Here is a 17459-nt window from a genome sequence, read left to right as displayed (position 1 = left end):
TAGCCTAATGAAAAGACACTCATACATGTAAATAGAATGGCATTCCTACTTGTCAAGTCGGGGAAAATAAATTCTCTCCTCGGGGTCGGCTATTAAAATCTCATATTTATTTTCATCTTTCCGACCTCTACGCAACCTATCTTGTCTACGAATGGTCTCGGCATATTCATTATCAATAATAAGGACAGCAGTTATATCTACCCAATCTAAGTCGAAAGGGGCTTTTGACGACATGTTGAGTATTACTAAATGAGACATAAAGATATACCTACAAATATAACAAAACAAAATCATCACCACAAATTGGCAAGCCAGGCAAGACAAATAAAAACATTCTGACAAAGCTACAGGAGGTCGAACCAGTTCTGCCAGCCATAAAAGAACTTCAAAAGTTCTCAAAACCTCTTATGAACCAAAGCATCATATAACAACACTACAAGATTGAAATGACATCATTTTTGGAAGGAAGAAACGGTAACATTTGGGGGTACCATAAGGCAAAACCCCATACTCAAATGCACAGTAAAGAAATAAAATATTCAAGAAAAGGAAAACAACAAAGCAATCACGAAGAGCATACTAAAAAGAAATTGTCATCGCTTACATAAAAAAATGGGACTAGAAGCATATCACTCAAAACATAGATACAAAAATAAAGTCCAAAAAGCCAAAGAACCAACCTTAAAGGAATATGAAAAGGAAGAATGCGCGAAAATAGCAAATGCATGTACGTTTCAAACCCCTTGAGAAATTGCGAACGAAAGCAAAAATTCAAGATATTGAAAATAAGAATGGTTGCAGCGAACAAGATGAAAAGCTTGAAAAAAAGGGGAGTGATGATAAAAAAACATTTCAGAAGAAGCGAAAAAGAAAAAAAGAGAGAAAAGGGTTGGGGTATTTATCAAGTACCAGGGACAAAAAGGTAATTTTACTCCTCCTCATTAACGATGTACGATTACCAAAGTAACCGTAGAAAAATGTGTAAATGACTACGAAAAGACGTGATGCTACAAGTTTGCAATAACACGTCGAGTACTCGACCTAGCAAAACAGCGTGCCCGACGTGATGCGTTAACACACAAGAGATCAGGCTAGTCTACAAATGCTCGAGTCCGACCTCATGAAGCTCGGACTCAAGCAGAGGTACTGTTCATACTCTAGCCTAAGAATCCTAACCAAGCCAAAAATGAATAAAGTCCAATTAAGATATCCTACTCAATCCACCCCATACGTTACTGTATTGATGCCAAGGCATCTTGGCTAGTTTTACTACCCATTTTTTGTATGCTTTAGGTTGGTTTCATGCATTTTCTTAGGAAATAAGTAAGTATTTGGTTGAAAATGCAATCATACCATGATTTAAGCAAACATTGTAAATTTTGAATGATTTCATGAGAATTATGCATGAATTGAATGATAAATTAGATGATGCATGATCCCATGATTAAGAGCAAGACTTTGATGCACTTTGTTTGATTGATTTCAGGTAACAAGAAGCAGAAAAGAGCCACGTTAATGGCTACGTTAGTGCCACCAACGTGGTCATTAACGTTGAAGAAAAGAAGCCCCAACGTTAGTGAGAAAATTTAGTGGCATTAACTTTGAAAAAGGAGAGCATGGAACATTAGTAGAAAAGGTGAACGCCACTAACGTTTGCAAAGCAAAGAAAGCCTACGTTAGCTTCCACGTTAACTACATTAACGTGGAAGTTAACGTGGAAGGAAAGGGGTATATGCCAACGTTAGTGCAAAAAGTGAGTGCCACTAACGTTGGCGAAGCAAAAAGACCCACGTTAACAGCCACGTTAACTAAGTTAACGTGGTAGTTAACGTGGAAGGAAAGGGAGATGCCAACGTTAGTGGAAAAAGTGAGTGCCACTAACATTGGCGAGGCAAAAAAGACCCACGTTAACTTCTACGTTAACTCTTTTTCCACTAACGTTGGCGAGGCAAAAAAGACCCACGTTAACTTCTACGTTAACTAAGTTAACGTGGTAGTTAACGTGGGCAAAAGTCCCACCTGGCAGCCTGACCATGCCTTCTTCAAACACGCATAACTAGAGCCACAAAGCTCCAAATGAGGTAATTCCAATGGTATTGGAAAGTAGGATTCCAGAGTTTTCCAAGCATATATGGCATTACATGGTTGACACTAAATTTGAGGTAGAAAACCTGCCCCGAAAGTGCAACGATGAACATGGTATCAACCTGTAGTAAGGCCAACTGACCTCTTTACCTTCCAAGAAATGTAACTCGAGTTGTAGAGCTCCAAATGATGCGCTTCTAAAAGCGTTGGAAAGTAGACATCCAGAGCTTTTCAACAATATATAATAGTATGGGGTGGACATTGATTTTGAGCTCCAGAACCTGGAAATATTAAGCCCCTGGTCGCTAGCGTTATTGGGACTCACGTTTTCCATTAACGCTAGCGACTATGCCAGCAACCATGTCTACTTCAAAGGAGTATAACTTGAGTTAAAGGGATCCAATTGAGATGGTTCCAGTTGCGTTAGAAAGCTGACATTCAGAGCTTTCCAAAGATATATAATAGTCTATAGTGGGCATGAAATTGAAGCACAAACAAGAGGCATCTTTTAAGCCCCAAAAACACCAACTGGGCAGTATTTCACCATGGGCCTCAATTTGATCACTTCTCTTTCAAGGACCACCCAACCTCAAGGAAGCAAGCCCACAAGTGTCAACCAATCAAGGCCACAAGAAGAATCTAGAATAGGAATTTTCATTTAATTGTAATTTGCTTTTAATTTCATTTTGTAATTTAGGAGAGCCTATATAAAGGCCTTAGTTTTTACTTTGAAAAGGGGGCTGGACGGAGGCTGGGAAATTGGGGATTGAAGTGGGGTCTTCGGACTCCCTCCCCTCACACACTTTTCCTTCTTTTCTTTTATTTGTACTTTTCATTTATGAAATTGGAAGTTTCATTTTTAGTTTTAATCTTCATCTTTACTTTTCTGCACTTTCTTTCTTTCTATTTTGGTAGAGCAATGACCAACTAACTCTTTTCATTGGGTTAGAGAGCTCTATTGTGATTCAATGGATCAATTGTAGTTCTTATTCTTCTTCTTCTTTCTTTTCTCTTGATTTTACTAGAGAGCTTTCGATCTTAATTCAATTGGGTAATTGTCTTGGAAGAGAAATTGCTCATACTTGGATTTCCTCTGAACCTTGGAAGAGGAATGAGGAAATTATGCTAGAAATGCTCTCTCACATTGGATTAGGTTGGGGGTTGGATGGATATTGTGACATGTAATCCTACCAAAAGTTTGATCTATGAATGTGTGTGGTATAATCAGTGACCAAACTTCATCTCTTCCCATGAGCAATTAAATCAAGGAATTGGGCAATTGTTCAAGCTTAGAGAGATTGGATTGCCAAGGAATTGGGATCCAATCACTTAAGATTGCCAAGGAGATGAATGAATGCATTGATTGAGGAAGAGATGAGAATGAACTTGATCTGGAGAATTGCAATATCTCTTGATCCCAATGTTCATTTTATTTTTAGTTCTTACATTTACTTTTCTTACCATTTTACTCTTCTGCACTTTATAGCTTTTCTTTACTTTTATGCCATTTACATTTCATTGTAACTTATCACTCCAATATGATTCGTCTAACTAGGATAATCAATTAATCATTGTTTGCTTAATCCGTTAATCCCTGTGGAATTCGACCTCACTCTATTGAGTTATTACTTGACGACAATTCGGTATACTTGCCGAAGGGAAATTTGTTGAAAGACAAGTTTTTACGAATCAAGTTTATGGTGCCGTTGCTGGGGATTAATTGTGATTAACAAACTGCCAGTTGATTGATTTACTAGATTAGACACTTTTCTTTTATTTTTGTTTTTTTTTGTTTCTTTATTTTCTTTTGCTAACAAACTATTTGTGATATTGCCTCACTGGGAATTCCCTCATCTGTGACAAGGGGAATTCCAAATCTCTTTTATTTTGGTGATTGTTGTTGACACAAAATATTTTGTAGAAAAATGGAGTATAGATCATCCTTTGGTCAATCAAATTTCAGTGGAAACTCTCTACCACCACAGAATGATTCACTTTGTTATGCTCATGGTGGATGGGAGTATCAAGAACATGAAATGGGGTGCTTCCCAGGGTCACAAAATGGTCCATATTTTGATGACTTTGATCACTACTCAAGCTGTGCCTGGGGAGATCAAAACCAAAGAAATTTCACTTATTCACACCCCATTCATCAAGAGCTATCATCCTTTAATTATTCAACCTCACCTCCTAGCTTTTCGCATCAAAATCCTTCACCATTTGGATATGCCTCAACACAAAATTCCTTCCCACATCCATATAATTCATCTCACCACTCACACAACTCATTCTATTACACACAAAATTCTTCTCACAGTCCACAAGACCCATATCATTACCCACAAAAGTCATACCACTCTCAGAACATAAAACCACAAAATAACCAATTCTATTCACAAAGTAGCCACCCTCAACCTCCAAATTTCACCCCAGCTGCACACCCTCCCCTCGAGGATAAGCTATCAAGGATGGAGAACCTACTGGCAATGCTCTTGGAAGAATCTAAGGACACGAGGACTTTCCAAGAGGAAGTAAAAATCATTATGCAGAACCGGTGGGTTGCCATTAAGAAGCTTGAGGCACAAGTTGGATATCTATCAAAGCAAATCCATACCCATAATTCCCTTAGTGACACCATGGCAAACCCAAGGGAGGAATCAGAAGAAAAAGAAAAAGAGGCACCCATACCAAGTGAGATTTCTATGAAGAAGGAGGAGGTTGTGAGAATATATAAGTCTAAGGCTCCATACCTATAGAGGTTACTAGTGGTGACAAAAGAACATGCAAACTTACTCCCAAAAGACTTAATGCAACATCATGTAGAAGAAAGGGAGGAAGTCAATCAAGGGAGCCCACACTCCAATAAAACAGAGAGTTGCATAGAGGGTGAGTTCATTGAACCACCAATTCAAGAAGCACTTGATGAAGAGGATGCTCCAACCATCATACAACACCCAAGTCCTGAAATCAAGGTGGTGAAGGCAATCAACATGAGCACTAAAAAGAGGATGGTGACCAAGAAAAGAAGGACAATATCCATAAAGAAGAAAAGGTCAACCAAAAGCCATCCCACCCCTACCCCAACAAGCAAGTTTACTCAAGCTAACAACAAAAGAAAGCTTGCTGGGGAGAGGCACTCTAAACAAAGGGCATTAACTGGCTCCTCTTTCCTCTTGAGGTCATTCCTCTTAACAAACTGGAAGAAGAGGAAGAAAGTCATGAACAACATGTCAAGCTAATGACATTAAAAGAGCGCTTGTTGGGAGGCAACCCAACCGTAGGTAATATTTTCTTTCCTTGCTTAGTTTACTTTCAATAATTTGGCATATGATTGCATTCTAAATTTGGTGTTGCCATGCAACAATTTCATTTTCAATCTTCACTGGGTACTTGCAACATTCTAAATTGAGAGTGTTACACTAAGTTTGGTGTTGCCACTTATTTTTCATGCAAGGTACCAAGCACACCACTTATTAATGCAATCAAAATGTCTTTGTTTGTATCTCTTGTGCCTTTATTGTATCCTTAATCTGGCTTGCTAAAACACATGCATACTCACACTTCATTCTAAGACATTCATGATCCATCATAGACTCCATCACCACTGTTTTAATTGTTGCTTGAGTATAAGCAAGCATTCTAAGTTTGGTGGGGGAAGGCAAAGAATAGGAGGAAAAGGGCAACAACAATGAAGATAAACTACAAGGTGGTAAAGTTCCTTTCTCCTCTTACTTATTTCCAGCACTTTAAATTGCATGATTGTCTTCTAATTTCTTTGTATGCATGTGTGATTACTCCTTGTGAATAAACATAATTTGATATTTGATTTGTGACATGTTGCTATGATATCATGATTATCATCTTGAGTTTTACTTGTACCCAATATCTTTAAGAATGCAACAAAGAAACCATTCTTTTGAAAGGAAAATGTTGAAGAATTTTATATATCATGGGGCAAGTAAAAGATTAAGAGGAGTGGAGATTCTGATTGTATGATTGTGTATTGAGGTTGCATGTTTGTGAAAACTTGCATGGGAGCTCATAGACAGGAAATGAAGTTTAGAGAAGTATTATGGAATTTCTCAAACATCTATTGATCCAAGAAGCAGTAACAAAAGAAAACAAAAGAAAAAGAAAAAAAAACAAAGAACAAGCCCAAGGCTCTGAGCATCAATTACTAGCAAGAAAAAGAAAGAAACAAGAACTCAAAGAGTTATTGTCCTAGTTAAATGCTTGTGGTGGATTTGAATCAAAGAAAGAGGCTTGATCAAGTAAATCCTAAGGGGTGCTTCAACACCTAATACCTTAGACCAACTGGTTTGGGAGTATTGATTGAAAGCTTATCTTAAAAAGCCGCTTTGATACATGACACTTAGAGTCGAGGCCAAATCCCAAAAAGAAAGAAAAATGCTAGAAAATAAGTGCTGCTTCAAGGTGACAATCTATAAAGAGATTTCCATAATATCATTTGAATGAAAGTCCTAAGATCTAAGACTTCCAAAATGTGAGGACTAATGAGCACTGGAATCCTTGCATAAGCATACAAATTAGAGTTCACTCCACTATCACTTATTCACTTCACCCACTAAGGCATCATAAGCGATTCTTCAATATATTCTAAATTAAAGAGAATTCTTTGTGCATAGTTCTTTTCTTGCTTGGGGACAATCAAGATTTAAGTTTGGTTGTGATGCCAAGGCATCTTGGCTAGTTTTACTAGCCATTTTTTGTATGTTTTAGGTTGGTTTCATGCATTTTCTTAGGAAATAAGCAAGTATTTGGTTGAAAATGCAATCATACCATGATTCAAGCAAACATTGTGAATTTTGAATGATTTCATGAGAATTATGCATGAATTGAATGATAAATTAGATGATGCATGATCCCATGATTAAGAGCAAGACTTTGATGCACTTTGTTTGATTGATTTCAGGTAACAAGAAGCAGAGAAGAGCCACGTTAGTGGCTATGTTAGTGCCACTAACGTGGTCATTAACGTTGAAGAAAAGAAGCCCCAACATTAGTGAGAAAAGTTAGTGGCAATAACTTTGAAGAAGGAGAGCATGGAACGTTAGTGGAAAAGGTGAACGCCACTAACGTTTGCGAAGCAAAGAAGGCCTACGTTAGCTTCCACGTTAACTACATTAACGTGGAAGGAAAGGGGTATATGCCAATGTTAGTGGAAAAAATGAGTGCCACTAACGTTGGCGAAGCAAAAAGACCCACGTTAACAGCCACGTTAACTAAGTTAACGTGGTAGTTAACGTGGAAGGAAAGGGAGATGCCAACGTTAGTGGAAAAAGTGAGTGCCACTAACATTGGCGAGGCAAAAAAGACCCACGTTAACTTCTATGTTAACTAAGTTAACGTGGTAGTTAACGTGGGAAAAAGTCCCACCTGGCAGCGTGACCATGCCTTTTTCAAACACGCATAACTTGAGCCACAAAGCTCTAAATGAGGTGATTCTAGCGGCATTGGAAAGTAGGATTCCATATCTTTCCAAGAATATATGGCACTACATGTTTGACACTAAATTTGAGGTAGAAAACCTGCCCCGAAAGTGCAACGATGAACATGGTATCAACCTGTAGTAAGGCCAACTGACCTCTTCACCTTCCAAGAAGTGTAACTCGAGTTGTAGAGCCCAAATGATGCGCTTCTAAAAGCGTTGGAAATTAGACATCCAGAGCTTTCCAACAATATATAATAGTATGGGGTGGACATTGATTTTGAGCTCCAGAACCTGAAAATATTAAGCCCCTGGTCGCTAGCGTTATCGGGACTCACGTTTTCCATTAACGCTAGCGACTATGCCAGCGACCATGTCCACTATAAAAGGAGTATAACTTGAGTTACAGAGATCCAATTGAGGTGATTCTAGTTGCGTTAGAAAGCTGACATTCAGAGCTTTCCAAAGATATATAATAGTCTATATTGGGCATGAAATTAAAGCACAAACAAGAGGCATCTTTTAAGCCCCAAAAACACCAACTGGGCAGCATTTCACCATGGGCCTCAATTTGATCACTTCTCTTTCAAGGACCACCCAACCTCAACGAAGCAAGCCCATGATGAGCGGATAATTTATACGCTTTTTGGCATTGTTTTTAGGTAGTTTTTAGTAAGTTCAAGCTACTTTTAGGGATGTTTTCATTAGTTTTTATGTTAAAATCATATTTTTGGACTTTACTATGAGTTTGTGTGTTTTTCTGTGATTTCAGGTAATTTCTGGCTGAAATTGAGAGACCTGAGCAAAACTCTGAAAAAGGCTGACAAAAGGACTGCTGATGTTGTTGGAATCTGACCTCCCTGCACTCAGAATGGATTTTCTAGAGTTACAGAACTCCAAATGGCGCGCTCTCAATGGCGTTGGAAAGTAGACATCTAGAGCTTTCCAGAAATATATAATAGTCTATACTTTATTCGGGAATTGATGACGTAAACTGGTGCTCAACGCCAGTTCCATGTTGCTGTCTGGAGTCAAACGCCAGAAACACGTCACGACCCAGAGTTGAACGCCCAAAACACGTTATAACTTGGCGTTCAACTCCAATAAAAGCCTCAGCTCGTGGATAGATCAAGCTCAGCCCAAACATACACCAAGTGGGCCCTAGAAGTGGATTTATGCATCAATTACTTACTTCTGTAAACCCTAGTAGCTAGTTTATTATAAATAGAACTCTTTACTAGTGTATTATACATCTTGGACGTTTAGTTCTCAGATTATGGGGGCTGGCCTCTCGGCCATGCCTGAACCTTTCACTTATGTATTTTCAACGGTGGAGTTTCTACACACCATAGATTAAGGGTGTGGAGCTCTGCTGCACCTCAAAGTTTCAATACAATTACTACTATTTTCTATTCAATTCCCTTTATTCCTATTCTAAGATATTCGTTGCACTTCAACCTGATGAATGTGATGATCCATGACACTTATCATCATTCTCACCTATGAACGCGCGTGACTGACAACCACTTCCGTTCTACCTTAAACCGGGCGCATATCTCTTGGATTCCTTAATCAGAATCTTCGTGGTATAAGCTAGAATTGATGGCGGCATTCATGGGAATCCGGAAAGTCTAACCTTGTCTGTGGTATTCCGAGTAGGATTCCGGGAATGAATGACTGTGACGAGTTTCAAACTCCTGAAGGCTGGGCATTAGTGACAGACGCAAAAGAATCAAGGGATTCTATTCCAACCTGATTGAGAACCGACAGATGATTAGCCGTGCTGTGACAGAGCATTTGGACCTTTTTCACTGAGAGGATGGGATGTAGCCATTGATAACGGTGATGCCCTACATACAGCTTGCCATGGAAAGGAGTAAGAAGAATTGAAGGAAGAAGTAGGAAAGTAGAAAAAGAAAGGGCAGAGTATTATTCATACGCTTATCTGAAATTCCCACCATTAATTTACATAAGTATTTCTATCCCTTTATTTTATTTATCTTTTAAATATCTAATCCAATTACCTATGAATCTACCTGACTGGGATTTACAAGATGACCATAGCTTGCTTCATACCAACAATCTCTGTGGGATCGACCCTTACTCACGTAAGGTTTATTACTTGGACGACCTAGTACACTTGCTAGTTAGTTGAACGGAGTTGTGACCACACATAGTTGTGAACCATGGTATTGGCATCATGTTTTTGGCGCCATTGCCAGGGAAAGAAAAAGCAATGAATTTTACAAAATACAATAACAAATGAATCACAATTTCGTCCACCAGCCCACAAGTGTCAACCAATCAAGGCCACAAGAAGCATCTAGAATAGGAATTTCCATTTAATTGTAATTTGCTTTTAATTTTATTTTGTAATTTAGGAGAGCCTATATAAAGACCTTAGTTTTTACTTTGAAAAGGGGGGCTGGACGGAGGCTGGGAAATTGGGGATTGAAGTAGGGTCTTCGGACTCCCTCCCCTCACACACTTTTCCTTCTTTTCTTTTCTTTGTACTTTTCATTTATGAATTTGGAAGTTTCATTTTTAGTTTTAATCTTCATCTTTACTTTTCTGCACTTTCTTTCTTTCTATTTTGGTAGAGCAATGACCAACTAACTCTTTTCATTAGGTTAGAGAGCTCTATTGTGATTCAATGGATCAATTGTAGTTCTTATTCTTCTTCTTCTTTCTTTTCTCTTGATTTTACTAGAGAGCTTTCGATCTTAATTCAATTGGGTAATTATCTTGGAAGAGAAATTGCTCATACTTGAATTTCCTCTGAACCTTGGAAAAGGAATGAGGAAATCATGCTAGAAATGCTCTCTCACATTGGATTAGGTTGGGATTTAGATGGATATTGTAACATGTAATCCTACCAATACTTTGATCTATGAATGTGTGTGGTATAATGATGCCAGGGCACTTTGGCCAGTTTCACTGACCTTTTCTTTACTGTTTTTAGGGTAGTTTCATGCATTTTCTTAGGAAATAAGCAAGTATTTGGTTGAATATGAAATCATACCATGATTCAAACAAACATTGTGAATTTTGAATGATTTCATGAGAATTATGCATGAATTATATGATAAACTGGATGATGCATGATCCCATGATTAAGAGCAAGACTTTGATGCACTTTGTTTGATTGACTTCAGGCTAAAAGAAGAAGAGAAGAACCACGTTAGTAGCTACGTTAGTTACACTAACGTGGGCACTAACGTGGAAGGAAGGAAAGCCCCAACGTTAGTGAGAAAAGTTAGTGGCATTAACTTTGAAGAAAGAAAATGGGGCCAACGTTAGTGACACTTAACATTATCACTAACGTTGGACCAAGCTCATAAGTGGCCACGTTAGTTGCCACGTTAACTTAGTTAACGTGGCCTCTAACGTTAAGAAGAAAAGGGGACGCCAACGTTAGTGACATTCAACTTTATCACTAACGTTGGCCAAGTCACAAGAAGCCACGTTAACTCCCACGTTAACCTAGTTAACGTAGAAGCTAACGTGAAGAAACAAGGTTGTCGACAACGTTAGTGACACCAAACATTGTCACTAACGTTGGAAGAAACCCACACTATCCCCAAGAAGCCACGTTAACTCCCACGTTAACTTAGTTAACGTGGAAGTTAACGTGAAGAAGAAAGGTGATCGCCAACGTTAGTGACACCCAACATTGTCACTAACGTTGGAAGGAGCCCACACAAGCCACAATGAGCCACGTTAACTCCCACGTTAACTTAGTTAACGTGGTAGTTAACGTGGGCAAAAAGTCCCACCTGGCAGCTTGACCATGCCTTCTTCAAATACGCATAACATGAGCCACAAAGCTCCAAATGAGGTGATTCCAGTGGCATTGGAAAGTAGGATTCCAGAGCTTTCCAAGCATATATGGCACTACATGGTTGATACTAAATTTGAGGGAGAAAACCTGCCCCGAAAGTGCAGTGATGAACATGGTATCAACCTGTATTAAGGCCAACTGACCTCTTCACCTTCCAAGAAGTGTAACTCGAGTTCTAGAGCTCCAAATGATGCGATTCTAAAGGAATTGGAAAGTAGACATCCAGGGCTTTTCAACAATATAAAATAGTATGGGGTGGACACAAAGTTTGAACTTCAGAAACTGGCAATAATAAAGCCCTGGTCGCTAGCGTTATTGGCACTCAATTTTTCATTAACGCTAGCGACGATGCCAACGACCATGTCCACTTCAAATGATCATAAATTGAGTTACAGAGGTCCAATTGAGGTGATTCTAGTTGCGTTAGAAAGCTGACATTCAGAGCTTTCTAAAGATATATAATAGTCTATAGTGGGCATGAAATTGGAGTACAAACAAGAGGCATCTTTTAAGCCCCAAAAACACCAACTGGGCAGCATTTCACCATGGGCCTCAATTGGATCACTTCTCTCTCAAGTCTACTTCAAAGCTCAAGCAAGCAAGCCCACAATTGTCAACCAATCAAGGCCACAAGAAGCATCTAGAATAGGAATTTTCATTTAAGTGTAATTTGCTTTCATTTTGTAATTTAGGAGAGCCTATATAAAGGCCTTAGTTTTTACATTCAAGTGATTCTAGATCCTGAAAATTGAAGGAAGGGGAGAGAGTGAAGACCAATTCGAACTTCTGTGAATTGGCACACTCCAAAGGGAGTGGGTCTTCGGACCCCTCCCCTCAACCACTCTTCTTCCTTTTCTTTTCTTTTCTTTTCTTAGCAGTAGTTTAATTCTAGTTTGTACTTTTCATTTATGAATTTTGAAGTTTCAATTTTAGTTTTAATCTTCATCTTTACTTTTCTGCACTTTTTTTCTTTTCTATTTTGGTAGAGCAATGATAAACTAACTCTTTTTATTGGGTTAGAGAGTTCTATTGTGATTCAATGGATCAATTGTAATTCTTATTCTTCTTCTTCTTTCTTTTCTCTTGATTTTACTAGAAAGCTTTCAATCTTCATCCAATTGGGTAGTTATCTTGGAAAAGAAGCTATTCATACTTGGATCTCTTCGGAACCTTGGAAGAGGAATGAAGAGATCATGCTAGAAATGCTTTCTCATGTTGGACCAAATTGGGTTTGGATGGATATGTGACTATAATCCTCTCAATACTTGATTTGGAAAATGCATGTGGTATAATCAGTGACCATACTTCATCTCTTCTCATGAGCAATTGACCAAGGAATTGGCTATTGATCAAGATTTGAGAGATTGAATTACAAGGAATTGTAATTCGATCAATTAAGATTGCCAAGGAGATCAATGAGTGCATTGATTGAGGAAGAGATGAGAATGAACTTGATCCGGAGGATTGCAATATCTCTTGATCCCAATGTTCATTTTATTTTTAGTTCTTACATTTACTTTTCTTGCCATTTTACTTCTATGCACTCTATTGCTTTCTTTACTTTTCTGCCATTTACATTTCCTTGTTACTTATCACTCCAATATGATTCGTCTAACTAGGATAATCAATTAACCATTGATTGCTTAATCCGTTAATCTCTGTGGGATTCGACCTCACTCTATTGTGAGTTTTACTTGACGACAAATTCGGTACACTTGCCGAAGGAAATTTGTTGAGAGACAGTTTCCACCTGCATTATATAATCAGTGACCAAACTTCATCTCTTCCCATGAGCAATTAAATCAAGGAATTGGGTAATTGTTCAAGCTTAGAGAGATTAGATTGCCAAGGAATTGGGATCCAATCACTTAAGATTGCCAAGGAGATCAATGAATGCATTGATTGAGGAAGAGATGAGAATGAACTTGATCTGGAGAATTGCAATATCTCTTGATCCCAATGTTCATTTTATTTTTAGTTCTTACATTTACTTTTCTTGCCATTTTACTCTTCTGCACTTTATAGCTTTTCTTTACTTTTATGCCATTTACATTTCCTTGTAACTTATCACTCAAATATGATTCGTCTAACTAGGATAATCAATTAATCATTGTTTGCTTAATCCGTTAATCTCTGTGGGATTTGACCTCACTCTCTTGTGAGTTATTACTTGATGACAATTCGGTATACTTGCCGAAGGGAAATTTGTTGAGAGACAAGTTTTCACGCATCATGTATAAAGGTCGGACACCGCAACAAAAGTCCGACCCCACCTACCCAAGTAAGTAATTGACTCCTAGGTATCTCCTGTAATCTAGAAAGAGGATCTCAACAACCTCCATAACAAATGAGATAATCATCCACCATCAAAGTTGGAGCTACTCTAAAAGGTAGTTATTAATTCTACTATAAATACACTGACACTCTCAAGTATTTTCAGAACTCAATCTATTGAAAACCTTCCTAAAATCCGTGCTAACTTAAACATCAGAGTCTCTTACAAGTACCACCCATCACCTCCTCATGAAAAACTCACACAGTGGCATTTCCGCATTAATGGAAGTTGGACACTGCTCAAAAAGAGTCTGGACCTCACATTCAGATCCAAAAATAATCCAATTTCAAGTAACCTCGAAACAATTAAGTTAACCTTAAACCCTTCCCTATCTAATAAACTTTATTAAAGTTTGATTTTTATTATACCTAAAAAATAAGAAAAATGTATACAAAATTTATGTTTAAAATTCAAAAGAAAACTTTATATGCTAAAACATGTTAAAAATATAGTTATTTATATATTTTTATATAATAATTTAAATTTCGGAGCAAGTAATTTTGCGATAAATCTCAATATGACAAGGGGGAAAGTTTAGTAATGGTAACTAGTGGTTTAACCTTTTGGGAGATTTTAAAATATATTCATTGAAAGTGTTGTAATAGATGTGTTATTAAATAATTCCATATGTACATATAGGGCATATGAATGGCCCAATTGCGTGAACGATAATCTCTTCTTAAAGTGCATTTGAATTTTTCCTTGAGGTCGTTTTCGGATCGAGATTGTGTTTGGTTGGGGTTTTAGAAGGGGCTCCGGGTGTTGGGAGATGGCACCGCGTGTTATCATGATTGTGTTTTATTTATTATTTATATAATAATTTTGTGGATAACTACTGTATAATCTGTGACTTCTTGATAAGCTCTTTCACTTTTTTCTACCTTTTTGGATAATCTTTTTATTTTCATATAATTATTTTTCCCTAATTTTCTTTCCTTCTAGAACCAATGGTCGGCAAATTAATTATTGTTGTTTAACTAGAAGTTGTAAATCTAAGCTATGGATTTTTTATTCTTACTTTTATGCGAAGATATCATTAGTGAACACTAAAATAATTATAAAAGAATTATTTTTTATTTTTAAAAAAATTAATAAAAATTTGCTCTACTAGAATTTTTTTACACATTTTTATATATTTTTCAAATTATTTTTACATATTTTTTTTATTTTAAATTCAAAGTAATGAAATGTTTGGTATATTAGGATTTTTGTCCCTCTTTCAATCACGGTTGCCATTTTGTTTCCTTTTTTTCTGCAATCTTTCTTGTTCGCTTATCCTTGTCGCTACAATCCGCTTCAGACGATGCTGCAATTCGCTTCAGCTACCGTCGCAACCTAATTTTTTATTAGGTGTTGTTTTCACCCTATCTCTTGTATATGATATATTTTATTATTAATTGTCCTTTTATATTTTTTAATCTATGTTAATTACAAATATGCAGTTGTCCTTTAAGTTTTTGGTTTTGTTTTTCAAAGTCTTGCTTATTTATTTTTTTTAATATTATACAGTAACTTTCAATTCTCTTAAAGTCATCTTATTATGACTTAGGAATGAACTTGTATCAATTTTATGTGAAAAATAAAGGGTTCAACAAGTCTAACATGCACACACAAATAGTACTAAAACTACAAAAATAATTCTAAATTTTATTGACATTCAATTATATTTTTATTTCTAAAGCAATATTTTTGTCATATTAATTACATCATAACAACACTACATAATTCAATTGAAATACTCATAGCGGTATATTTATAACACATTGCTGTATATTTTTTGGAATATGAACATAAAATCATTCTCAATTTATATTAATATTGATCGCTGGTTTTAGAGTTTCAATAATCTAAAAATAGATGTGATCTCAAAATGAAAATAATAATAACAAATATATAAAGTTGACTATACGTGTAATTTTATTTTAGTTAATTAGATCAGTTACTGCTCTGGATTAGTACAAACTGAAAAGGTGTAATAGCATATAAAATCAAAGTATAATAATAAGACAATATTAATTAATTTTGATTCTTAGAGCATAACAAGTAGTTAATAAACAAAATGTAAAAAGTGTAGGAGAGGAAAGAGGCATAAAAAATTCAACGGCTACTGTGCACCTTTTAAGGAGCCTCTGCCCCATCCGTTCTTGTTGTTTCAGGTAACTTTTATTTTGTATGCGGAAGAATGTCATAAGAAATTGCTTGTTGAAGTTTGTAGCATCTGTATTTGTGTTTTTTTTTTCTTCTTTTTTGTTATTTAGAATGAGCCAATCCAAGCCACCAATATACTTACTTTTATTTAGCCTTTAGAAGTATCATAGAAATAGCTTTTGGAGATTTATTGGTGTTGACTTTGTCTTCTTACAATCTCTCTTATACTATAATTTATTCAAGAAAAAAACAAAAAACAAAAAATAAGGAGATTGACTTTAGTGAGGAATTCAATGTGGCTTGGGTAATATTTTCGTACATACTTTTATGCTATTGAAAATATCTAATTATCAATTCTTCCAAAAATAAAATAGTTTGTCTCAACTTGTTAGTATCTTTTTAATCTGTTTAGCCTTATTTTTTAGACGTAGATATATCCGAATTAGTACTTAACAGTTAACACATCCTCATTCTAAGAGCTAACCGGAACATGATTTGAAAATTCTTCTTCTCGTGAAAAATTATTAAGAAACTTAGTTATTCTTTAAAAAAGTGATGGAGTAGATATTTTTTTCTTTAATTTGCATGGGTGGTTCAAGCATAAATGTGTGCACGATATATAAGAAATTTAGTTTCTATTTTTAAAATATTTGTTCTTATCATTTTTGGCTGTTTATATACAAACTTAGGTTTCATTTTGAATTATGTATTGGTACTCAGGAAGTAATGGGTCAGGAATTTTCTCATGAAGAGGTTAATAGTAAGCATATATCATATGACCAGTTTGACCAGGACAAAAAAATAGGAGAAATTTGACGAAGAGTATATAGATAAGGACAACAAAAATATGAAACCATTGTTTGATGATCACGGATTCGATGAAGGGTATAATATTGATTCACTTGAAAATATTGGGATGGTTGAATTTTGGAACATCAGGGACGAAGACATATGTCACTTTTACTTTTCTGATGTCGACATTACATTTGAGTTCTACAATAGATATGCAAGGAGAAGAGACTTTAGTGCTTGAAAGAACATGACTAGGAAGAGTCGTGCGGGCGTACTTAAGTTGAAAAACTTTGTGTCATCGTGAAGGATTTAGACCACAAAATAATTATGACATTAGAAACTGTAAGAAGAAACTCACGCCAGAGACAAGGTGTGCCTACAGTGCAATGATGGAGATTCATTTAGATGTACCTGGTGGTCATTGTTTTATTTCTTATTTTTCTAATGAGCACAATCATTCGCTTCTTGATCTTCGGCTAATTGGATTGTTTTGTGGGCATAGATTCATGTCCGAGGCTGATATTGGCCACATGATTAACATGAAAAAGGGTGGAATTAGTGTTGGACAGTGGTGCACGGAATTGTGATTCGCACTTTTCACAACTCCGATACAACTAACCAGCAAGTGCACTGAGTCGTCCAAGTAATACCTTACGTGAGTAAGGGTTGATCCCACGGAGATCGCCGGCTTGAAGCAAGCTATGGTTATCCTGTAACTCTTAGTTAGGAGATTAGTGATAAAAATGATTTTGTTTATGAAAAGTAAATAACATAAAATGAATGATACTTGTGGTTCAGTAATGAGGAAC

Source organism: Arachis stenosperma, chromosome 5 (assembly GCF_014773155.1).
Source record: "Arachis stenosperma cultivar V10309 chromosome 5, arast.V10309.gnm1.PFL2, whole genome shotgun sequence".
NCBI lineage: Eukaryota > Viridiplantae > Streptophyta > Magnoliopsida > Fabales > Fabaceae > Arachis > Arachis stenosperma.
The sequence above is the reverse complement of the archived record's forward strand: the minus strand, read 5'-3'. Positions refer to the sequence as shown.